At 46.1% G+C, this 10,548-nt stretch overlaps 1 pseudogene; it reads right to left on the reverse strand.

Annotated features, from left to right (window-relative positions):
- Positions 1 to 3,709: 3,709 nt before the first annotated feature.
- On the reverse strand, positions 3,710 to 5,967 carry LOC103238527 (TBCC domain-containing protein 1-like; annotated as a pseudogene).
- Between the last annotated feature and the right edge of the window lie 4,581 nt (positions 5,968 to 10,548).

Raw genomic sequence — 10,548 nt, forward strand, 5'->3', positions numbered from 1 at the left:
CTATTTTATATCTAGGGAGTAGTACAAGAGACTTGGTGATAATTTTTTTTTTTTTTTTTTTTTTGAGACGGAGTCTTGCTCTGTCACCCAGACTGGAGTGCAGTGGCCGGATCTCAGCTCACTGCAAGCTCCGCCTCCCGGGTTTACGCCATTCTCCTGCCTCAGCCTCCCAAGTAGCTGGGACTACAGGCGCCCGCCACCTCGCCCAGCTAGTTTTTTGTGTTTTTTTAGTAGAGACAGGGTTTCACTGGGTTAGCCAGGATGGTCTCGATCTCCTGACCTCGTGATCCGCCCGTCTCGGCCTCCCAAAGTGCTGGGATTACAGGCTTGAGCCACCGCGCCCGGCCAATAATTTTTTAATTATTCAGTTTTTAAGTACTGCCTATCTTGTAGATATTAAACCAGATGTTTAGTTGGATTTTGAATACCACACACACAGTTTGTCAAGAATCAGTACATACTCTTTTTGTGCCTAATCCTTTTACATAAAGCACAGGACTCCCAGGACTAGTATCTACATCACGGCCCTTGAATAAAGCCCACAGCAAGGAGAGAACTGAGTTTTCTTCTGAAGTCCTGCCTTCCAAGGCCATGGTTGTTGTTTGTCACCCCTTGGTGACTCGTATCTGTGGTGTCTCCACCCCTCCATCCCTGATGTCTTGTAGAAGCGTGTTTGCTTCTTTTTCTTTTCTTTTGTTTTTCTTTTTTGAGACAGAGTCTTGGTCTGTCACTCAGGCTGGAGTGCAGTGGCACGATCTTGGCTCACTGCAACCTCCGCCTCCTGGACTCAAGCGATTCTCCTGCCTCAGCCTCTTGAGTAGCTGGGATTACAGGCATGCACCACGACTGGCTAATTTTTGTATTTTTGGTATAGACGGGTTTCACCATGTTGGTTAGGTTAGTCTCAAACTTCTGACCTCAAATGATCCGCCCGCCTCAGCCTCCCAAAGTGCTGGGATTACAGGTGTGAGCCACCACACCAGGCCTGTTTGCCTCTTTTTCATAGGAATACTAGATTAGCTGTGAATACCAGCCTTCACTGCAGGTTTAACACAGAGAGCCTGTGGATCCCCCTGACATCCTCAATATGATCATCAGGAGGTCACAGCCAAGGTCTATGGCTCCATATCTGTCTCATTCCTTGGGTTTGACAGAGTAGTTCTGAGCAGCAGAGTACACAGCTGTGCTTGAGTTTGCAGCAGATTCCCACTCCTGGTGACAGCTACACTGCATTATATACATGCTGCTCCTGCTCATGCCCACGGTCTACAGTAGAGAAGGTACACTTGCTCTGAATTAGGCTGAACCCTGCCTAGCAGCTACAGAACACAGATCAAGATATTCCCTGGGAAGCATCTACCTGGGCTGCTGTCCTTATGGCACCTTGTATCTGCTTGAATAAACCCTGCATGTTTTCACATCCTCCAGCCTAGAGATGAAGCTCTAGGGTCCAGGAGTTAGCCTGGTGGTCAGCCTGCTCCGGGACAATCCTCAATGCCAGGTTTATCTGGATTCTTGGTAGAGGGACCAAGTGGGTGAGGCCAGGCAAGGCCTTTGGGAGCAGGGTCTGGCATAGTTAAGACCCTACAGAGGGCGGCTGAATCCCCAGAGATTAGAAAAATGGCACCAAGGGTGTTTGTCTAGGTTTCACAGGATGCAGCAGGAGGCAGTAAATGAGCAGTCATCCTGGGTCTTAGGTGATGCCTTGCTGGGTCAGACTATGCTGGAATGAATGACAACACTCAAACGGTTTCTCCTGGGTTATGGTCTGAAAGGAGCCCAGGGCTCAGAAGACATCTCATGCAATAACCTACAGCTTCCGTTTCTTTTAAGTTGGCCCCAAGAAAAGAGAAGGGGACTCAATTATTCTTCTTGGTCTCCCCATTCCAGATCACCAGACTTCCTCTGCTTCACTTCCTAATTACTACACAATCCTGTCAGTGAGAAGTGGGACTGTTCTAATAGGTGTAGACACTCTGCCCAGTTCCCTGTCCCATCAGGAGGGGAGATGATTGCTTTCCCCGATACTCAGTTAAGGGACATAATCTCTACAAATATTTGCCCTTTCGTTAAAATCTTCAGCCTCAAAAGACGTTGACATTTCCGTGTCCCTGTCACATTTCACCTCCAGTTCACAAAAGAGGCCACAGAGACCCAGAGTGAAGAGAAATCAGAAAACTGTGATTCTGATATAAAAGCAGCTTTTTATTTCTCTTTTCAGTTTACAAATTAACATAAGCAAGCTACAGCATTCGGGTGGGGAGTCAGAAAGTATAAAGAAGATGAATGGGGAAATAAAACAATACGCTTCATATCTAGTACATAATAAATCCACAGTATTTGACAACTGAAAGAAAGATAAACTGGGGAGAAGAAATAGGGGCTAGGACCTACTAAGAAAGGGGCAAAGCCGATTATAGTCACATGTCTTTTAGCTCTGGGATTAAGTGAACATACATCTGTCCTAAGCTGTTCCCATCATTCTTTTTTCCTCTTCCTTCTCCTCCTCTGTTCAACATTTCTAACTACCTGCTCTGCTATGCTGAGTCACTGTACACAGGTCTATCAGAGACATTTGGGAAAGTAAATGTAGTGATAGGCTAAATCAGTCTGAAAATATTTCTAAATAAGCCTGAAAATATTTCTTTATCAAGTCCAGTAAAATGAGTTTCAGAATTTTTGTGGCGTGCATAAAAGTACCCCGATCTTCTATATATAGGCATTGCGAAGTTCTTTTTTTTTTCTTTTATTCTTTAGAGTTTGTTTATTGAAAATTTGAAGCAGAAAATGAAAAATAAAGATTTTTAGGCCGGGAGTGGGGGCTCACGCCTGTAATCCCAGCACTTTGGGAGGCCAAGGTGGGCAGATCATCTGAGGTCAATAGTTTGAGACCAGCCTGGCCAACATGGTGAAACCCCATCTCTACTAAAAATACAAAAATTAGCTGGGGATGGCGGTGGGCACCTGTAATCCCAGCTGCTTGGGAGGCTGAGGCAGGAGAATTGCTTGAACCTGGAAGGCAGAGGTTGCAGTGAGCCAAGACCATGCCATATATGTATACCAACAAATCATACTTTTCTTCCAATTATTTTTTAAAAGGTGTAGCAATTTCCATTTATTTATTTATTTACATAATTTTTGAGATTGGGTCTTGCTCTGTTGCCCAGGCTGGAATGCAGTGGCATGATCTCAGCTCACTACAGCCTCTGCCTCCCACGTTCCAGCAATTCTCCCACCTCAGCTTCCCGAGTAGCTGGGATTACAGGGGCATGCCACCAAGCCCAGCTAATTTTTGCATTTTTAGTAGAGACGGGGTTTCACCATATTGGCCAGGCTGTTCTCAAACTACTGACCTCAAGTGATCCACCTGCCTCAGACTCCCAAAGTGTTGGAATGACAGGCATGAGCCACTGTGCCTGGTTGCAATTTCCTTTTAGTTACAAAGAACTATAAAACTCTTATTTAACTGTAGAAAGAATGAAATTCTTTCATCATGCAAATTAAGATACACAGTATAGTTGCAAATCTACACTCAATTGTGTTAATATTAACATATATACAATGCTGCTACCTTCATCAACTTTTTCATTTGGGCATCACAAAGATGAGTCTTCTGATGTTCTACAAGCAGTATGTTTATACAAAAGTCAAAAGTTTAGCTAAAATTCAGCCTACACAGTAATAAATGAACATAGAATGGAAATCAACTAAAGTTATTTAAATAGGATGAAAAAGTCCCAATGTCTCTTAAGCAGCAAGAGCACCTTCCCAATTTAGTTTCAAGATGAGCACCGTACTCCATTTATCCTTGTATTTCCAGGGCCCAGTGTTTCCATGGAAGATCTTTATCCAGCTGCTGGTTTGGAGCCTGCTGCAGGGGGTACAAGGCTGTCCAGCTATTGGCGATGTCCTGTATTAATCAACCACTCATAAAACTTGTTCTCTACCAGTACCTGGAACTGCTTCCTTTGTCCTATGTCAAATGAGCCTTCTTCAAAGTTTTCTGCCAGATCTGTATCTTCAGTTCTCTTTGACCCAGTGCTTTCTGATAAACAGATGGAAGACCCCCAGGAATCTCTGTGGTGTCCTCTTCCATTTCAAAGGAAATAATAAATACATATAATTCAGAAGGTGGTAAAAGCCAGAAGACACTAGTGTCGCTGTTCTCTCTGCATACAACCATTGGATTATTCCAATAGTTACGCACTGTAGCAAGGCCAGTCCTGGCCATATGGTTCTCTTTTGACCAGGACTAATGCTGGGTCCATTACCTAGCATTGGGTAATGGGTATGAAAAGGGGCAAAAGTTACTATCTGGCTCCCAGAGAGAATGAGTGGGCACATAGGCATCAGAATGTGAAAGACGCAACCTGTCGCAGAAGAGATGGACAAATGATGGCAAACAGCAATGACTTTAACATTGTCACAACTGTGGAGGTAAAGCATAGTTGCTACAGGGCCCAAGACAAAGGTGCTATTCCTGCACTTCTCAATTGTCACAGATCATAAGGGAGAGAGCAGATACATAAAAGATTTGTCGCAATGATGAATCTCTACATGCGCCCCCACCAGAGTATCTGAGCTCTTAGCCAATGTCTGCTTGTAAACCTGGCTCATCACCACCATGTGGTGCATCCCAGGGGCCACATTAGAATTACAAGCAATCTGGGCCGGTTGTGGTCACTCATACCTGTAATCCTGGCACTTTGGGAGGCCGAGGTGAGTGGATCATTTGAGGTCAGGAGTTTGAAATCAGCCTGGCCAACATGGTGAAACCCCATCTCTATGAAAAATGCAAAAATTATGGCCAGGTGCAGTGGCTCACGCCTGGAATTCCAGCACTTTGGGAGGCCAAGGTGGGTGGATCACAAGGTCAGGAGATTGAGACCATCCTGGCTAACACGGTGAAACCCCATCTCTACTAAAAATACAAAGAATTAGCCGGGCGTGGTGGCGGGCGCCTGTAGTCCCAACTACTCAGGAGGCTGAGGCAGGAGAATGGCGTTAACCCGGGAGGTGGAGCTTGCAGTGAGCTGAGATCCTGCCACTGCACTCCAGCCTGGGCAACAGAGCCAGACTCCGTCTCAAAAAAAAAAAAAAAAATGCAAAAATTAGCTGGGCGTGGTGGTGGGTACCTGTAATCCCAGCTACTTGGGAGGCTGAGGCAAGAGAATCGCTTGAGCTGAGGAAGTGGAGGCTGCAGTGAGCAGAGATCCAGCCTGGGCAACACAGTGAGACTCCATCTCAAAAAAAAAAAAAAAAAAAAAAAGAAGAAGAAGAAGAATTGCAAGCAATCTTAGCTCTTTTGGTTGTCCCTTCAACTTGATGAGCCCAAGCCAATTTCTTTCCAGACTTGAGGCAAATTGGTGTACCAAATGGATTCCCAGTCAAAAGGACCTCAACCAGGCTTCCAGCTTGTAGAAAGGAAAGTCTTAGAGATCTTTGAGAAGCCACTATCTGCAAGCAGTGGTTACTACAGTGCAAGTTCATGAAGTGGATAGATCTTCCTGGCTCTACTTATTCTACCTTCAATAAGGAAGCTTCTTGAGACACTAGACTACTATGGGTTGAATGAAATGATGCAGTGAGTTGTCCTGGATCTAAAAGCAGCTTGGGAGATCAGACATGATCATAGATAAAAGCTTGGTGACTGTAATCATTCCAGTTCTTATTATGACAATTAGATTTTTCAGTCAGGTCAGGAGACTGAGATCTGTTTCTGGGACTAGGCCACTCTTCTCCAATCAAAGATGTCCTTAGTAGAGGCCTTGTTCAATTGTTGAATGTATAAGAAGAGCAGAAACTGCAGGGTGTCCACTGAAAACTGATTTCTCTGCTTTTCAACTTCCTCCTCAGACATGCAGTTGGACAGAACCTCAGACCATTCCAGGCGCTCCTCAGGTGTCTTCACTGAAAGACTCTCAGATATTTCGAAGTAAAGCCACATCAGGTCCTTGGCCAACTGCAGCTTCCCACAAGCGATGCGCCTCCGTGTAGACCAGTAGAGGAGTGGGGAAGCTCCTTCCATGGCTCGGATTCGCACATAGTTGGATATCTTCCTGAGACAGTGAAGACTAAACTTGGATGGAGGGGGGGACCTGCAAGGCACCCACTATAAAGGGTTCTGCTTTCACCCAGAGGAGAACTCTGGGCTCATCCAAGTTATCTCTAAGGACATCTGGGTGAAAACACATCTTTGCATACCTGCCTTAGCAGGTGCCCTCACTTCTCTGTGCGAGTGCCACGGTGCCCCATGTCCCTTCACTGACTGGGCCCAACCCTCGCCCTGGTCTTGTGAAGTTCTTTTTTTTTCTTTTTAATTATTAACGAGATATTATTTATTTATTTTTGAGATGGGGGTCTCGCTCTGTTGCCAGGCTGGAGCGCAGTGGCACAATCTTGGTCACTGCAACCTCCGCCTCCCAGGTTCAAGCAATTCTGCTGCCTCAGCCTCCCAAGTAGCTGGGACTAGAGGCACGTGCCACCACACTGGCTAATTTTTGTATTTTTAGTAGAAACAGGGTTTCACTATGTTGGCCAGGCTGGTCTTGAACTCCTGATCTCGTGATCCACCTGCCTCGGCTTCCCAAAGTGCTGGGATGACAGGCATGAGCCACGGCACCCGGGCCATTGTGAAGTTCTTAATTTCGGAGTTATTAATCAGCCGTTTGCCTACTTCTTCCAAATGCTCCCAAGACTCATCCGTGCACTTCTGAGTGACATTGACAGCGGAAGTCTTGAACTCTGTTACCAGTTTAGGGGAAGGGAGCTTCTCAGTAAATTCAAACATCAGCACTGCTGTCTCATAGAGCACCTGCCCACATCCATAGGTACATGCCTCAGGAAGGGTAACGGGAGTGCTGGACTCGCATAAGCTCCCCTGGGGTTCCCCCCAGATCCCTCACGATGATATTAGTATTGCCAATCACTTTCTCCTCCTTGAACTTTTGACTCTTCACAGATGACGGTTTCAGTGGTATCCTTTCCTCCCATCCTAATGAGCTGAAGCTGCAGAACATGGGCCTCAGTTGGGCAGCCCACCTCCTCCAAGGCCACCTTCAGAGCTAAGTTGGACAGGTACTCAGGCAGAGGGACTAGGGAGGGGGCTGTGTGTAAGAGATCCTGGCTGGTCCTGGGATCTGAGAGAGGAATCTCGCTCTCCCAGAGATAAGAGATGGATGCCCAGTCTCTGGAAAAGATGGCTGGAAGGTTAGGGCCCCACTCTGGGCATTTCTTTGAAAGGCAGCTACCAGGGACAGCAGGACACAGCAAAGGAGCAGCACAGCCTGGATCATAGGGGGACAGCAGAGCAGCCCTGCTGGAAGGAAGCGGTGCTCAGGTTGGGAAGTGGAGAAAGTCTCAGGACAAAGAGACACCAAGACTGGACAGAGCTAGAAAGTGTCTTAGCCCTTGGAAAATTCAATTGCCCTGAACACACCTCATCTTCGCTCTTAAAGGATGTAGGTGATCCTCACCTGCTCCAGAAAAACAAGCCAGAGGAACGAGTTGGCCCAAAACACATCCTTTGCTTCAGTGCTTCCCTAATCTGAATGACTACTTTTTAGACCTAACGTATTTACCCCAGCCAAAAAAGCTGATGCCTTTTGAAAACAGTGAAGAACGTAACATGCACAAATATTTATCTACCTTTTCCTGGCCCAGACTTTGTCCTTCTCACCTTTGTCCCACGCTTACAAACATTTTTCCCTTCGTGGCTTCTGCTTCTTCTGCCCCATATCCTTGTCACCCTAAGGATTTACGCTAGACCTAAACTTAGATTTAAAAAATTTCCTCTGTACCTTCTGAGGAAACAGGAAGGAGAGAAAGGGAGGGGTGCCTTTCACCTCTGGGTAGGAGAAATGCTATGGCCTGAATATTCGTACCCTCCAAAAATCCTGTTGAAACTTAATCCACAATATGGGAGTATTGAAAGGTACAGTCTTATGTCTGTAATTCTAGCACTTTGGGAGGCCAAGGTGGGCAGATCACCTGAGGTCAGGAGTTTGAGACTAGCCTGACCAACATGGTGAAACCCCATCTCTACAAAAATACAAAAAAAATTAGCCGGGTATGATGGCGGGTGCCTGTAATCCCAGCTACTGGGGAGGCTGAGACGGGAGAATCATTTGAACCTGGGAGGCGGAGGTTGCAGTGAGGCAAGATCACGCCATTGCACTGCAGCCTGGGCGACAGAGCGAGACTCTGTCTCAAAAAAAAAAAAAGAAAAAAAGAAAAAAAGAAAAAGAAAAAGAAATGAAAGAAAGGTATGGTCTTTAAGAGGTGATTGGGTAGGCCAGGTGTGGTGGCTCACACCTGTCATCCCATCAAGGCGATCAAGACCATCCTGGCCAACATGGTGAAACCTCGTCTCTAATAAAAATACAAAAATTAGCCGGGTGTGGTGGCGTTCGCCTGTAGTCCCAGCTACTCAGGAGGCTGAGGCAAGAGAATCTCTTGAACCCAGGAGCCAGAGGTTGCAGTGAGCCGAGATCGTGCCACTTCTCTCCAGCCTGGGTGACAGAGCAAGACTCCATCTCAAAAAAAAAAAAAAAAAAAAAAAGAGGTGATTTGGTCATGAGGGGTCTGCCTTCATGAATGGATTAAAACGTGTTTCAGAATGATTAATTCATGGATTAACAGGTTATCAAGGGAGTGTTACTGGTGGCTTTATAAGAAGAGAAATACCAGAGCTTGCATGCTGGACCCCCTTGCCGTGTAATGCTCAGAGTCCAGGCCACATCAGGACTCTAGAGTCCCTACCACGAAGAAGGCCCTCACTAGATGCTGAGCCATGGCCTTGGACCTTCCAGCTACGACAATTGTAAGAGATAAATTTCTTTATAAATTACCTAGTTTTAGGTGTTCTAAGCAACAGAAAACAAACTAAGAAAAGACTCTAAAAGAGTTATTACAGGTTGGGCACGGTGGCTCACGTCTGTAATCCTAGCACTTTGGGAGGCCGAGATGGGCAAATCACCTGAGGTTAGGAGTTCGAGACCAGCCTGGCCAGCATGCAGAAACCCCGTCTCTACTAGAAATACAAAATTAGCCGGGCATGGTGGCACATATCTATAATCCCAGCTACGTGGGAGGCTGAGGCAGGAGAATCGCTTGGACCCAGGAGGGGAAGGTTGTGGCGAGCCGAGATCATGCCATTGCACTCCAGCCTGGGCAATAAGAGGGAAACTCTGTCTCAAAAAAAAAAAAAAAAAAAAAAAAATAGAGTTATTACTCTATGGACTTATCAGGTAGATGAATGGGAGAATAGAATCTATTAGCAAGTCAGACCAAATCAGAGAAACTTTTTAGTCTTTACCTATTTAATTCCAATGCAATACCCAAATTGAACACATTCATTACCACGCTAGTACTGCTTTTTAAGCTTACATCAAAACAATACGAACTGGGCTTAATCTCTCTTCTAGGGGTATCTGCAGTTTGGAAAATAGGGAAAGATGGCGTATAGTTCCTCCTACAACGGTAAAAGGGCCCACATAATTGTGCCCTAATGGGAGGCACCTAATGGTTCCTCCCTGGAGCTATGACCAACCTCTGGCAGACAACCAAAGGAAACAGGCCAGTGAAGAAGTCCAGGCCAGGTGCAGTGGCTCACGCCTGTAATCCCAGCACTTCGGTAGGCTGAGGTGGGTGGGTTACGTGAGGTCAGAAGTTTGAGACCAGCCTGGACAACATAGTGAAACCCTGTCTCTACAAAAAATATATACAAAAATTAGCTAGGCATGGCGGCAGGTGCCTGCAGCCCCAGCTACATGGGAGGTTGAGGTAGGAGAATCACTTGGACACGGGAGGTGGAGGTTGCAGTGAGCCAAGATCACACCACTGAACTTCAGCCTGGGCAACAAGAGCAAAACTCCGTCCAAAAAAAAAAAAAGGTCCAGAGTCCCTCCTCCTATTTCACTCACTTCTCTTAGTCCCCAGAAAAGGCACCTAACAATGAAGAAGAAATCAGAAACAAAAACTTTTAGAACAGGGAGCTACTCGGACACACACCTAAAACTGGGACAACTAGATGTAGAGATGTCCAACCCTGCCAACTGAATCTCAAGCCTCTGCTGCTGCTGCACAGCTCAGGGAGATTTTTGGATCTTGTCTAAGTCTACCATTTCTGATCTGAGTTCACCATCCATAGCTGGACCTATCTCCTCCTCTAGCCTTCTGGTTCTTCAGCTGGCATCATCATCCTCAGTATGTATCTTAGTTTATTTGTGCTGCTATAAAGGAAATACCTGAGGCTGGGTAATTTATAAAGAAAAGAGGTTTATTTTGCTTATGATTCTGCAGACTGTACAAGAAGCATAGTGTGGTGGCTCATGCCTGTAATCCTAGCACTTTGGGAGGTGGAGGTGGGTGGGTCAGGCTGAGGTCAAGAGTTCGAGACCAGACTGGCCAATGTGGTGAAACACCATCTCTACTAAAAATACAAAAATCAGTCAGGTGTGGTGGCGGTCGCCTATAATCCCAGCTGCTCAGGAGACTGAGGCAGAAGAATTGTTTGAACCCCAGGGGCAGAGGTTGCAGTGAGCTGAG

The sequence above is a fragment of the Chlorocebus sabaeus genome, chromosome 11 (genome assembly GCF_047675955.1).
Source record: "Chlorocebus sabaeus isolate Y175 chromosome 11, mChlSab1.0.hap1, whole genome shotgun sequence".
Lineage (NCBI taxonomy): Eukaryota > Metazoa > Chordata > Mammalia > Primates > Cercopithecidae > Chlorocebus > Chlorocebus sabaeus.